The sequence below is a fragment of the Corvus hawaiiensis genome, chromosome 20 (genome assembly GCF_020740725.1).
Source record: "Corvus hawaiiensis isolate bCorHaw1 chromosome 20, bCorHaw1.pri.cur, whole genome shotgun sequence".
Lineage (NCBI taxonomy): Eukaryota > Metazoa > Chordata > Aves > Passeriformes > Corvidae > Corvus > Corvus hawaiiensis.
In genome coordinates, this window is record NC_063232.1 from 11,216,465 (window position 1) to 11,217,340 (window position 876).

Here is an 876-nt window from a genome sequence, read left to right on the forward strand (position 1 = left end):
TTTGCCCCTTCTCGCCCGGGAAGGTCGGTCATCGTTTGGCTTTTCAGGGGAGGTGTAAATGGTGGCTATGTTACAGCATTGTTCCGTGTCCTTATTTTTAGGAAGTAAAGCCGGATAGCAGCAGTCACGGTCGATGGAGCAAGGTGAGCCGTGACCGGTAGACTGATTCCTTGAGTGCCAAATTCTGGTAAAGCTCTAGGCATCCATTGTCATTTGTGTGTTTTAGGGGGTTCTCTTTATTATGCTGAGCCCCCTCTCCAACAGATCCGGTTCACCACCCTCGTGAGCCCTCTGGAAGTATTATGGGACTCTGCGATGAAGCCTTTACCTTTTTCATTCGAAGGTGCTGTCTGGGTAGCCTTCGGCAATGGCTGAGGAGTTGTGGTGAGTTGGGGAGGGAGGAGGAACCAGGGTCTGCTCAAGTTTCAGCAATGCCACATCACCTCGTCTCCTTTTAACCCAGGTATACCCCGCGATGACCTCGTCAGCCTTGGAGCGTGGCTGAAGCGTGCAGCCCGAGGACCCCGGCCTTCTTAGGAGACGGTGAGTAGTGGAATTGTCAGGTTTTGGCCAACGTGCCACTAAGTTCCTGTAGTGATGTTTGGTTTTCATTGTTGTAGCCGACTAAGAGACAACAGCCTGGTGACAGGAGGAGCCTCCTGGACAGTGAGCTGGCCTTCTGTTGCGCCCAAGGAGGATTTGCGTCCCCAGATGTCTGAAAGATAAGTTGAGGGCTATGATCCACAGAGGGAATGAAAGCAAGCTGTCGGGGCTCACCGGGAGGGATTTTTGAGTCAGCTTTGGAGGCGGGTATGTCCAGGAAGGGGCCCCATAGGCCACATAAAGGGAAAGTCTCACATTTGATCACAATGCCGA

General features: G+C 52.6%; 1 long non-coding RNA gene across 1 annotated transcript; it reads left to right on the forward strand.

Annotated features, from left to right (window-relative positions):
• The first annotated feature begins 268 nt into the window (after positions 1-268).
• On the forward strand, positions 269-876 carry LOC125336132. The gene is made up of 3 exons (XR_007207674.1): positions 269-384; positions 464-543; positions 621-876. It is a non-coding gene; the product is annotated as an uncharacterized LOC125336132 (long non-coding RNA).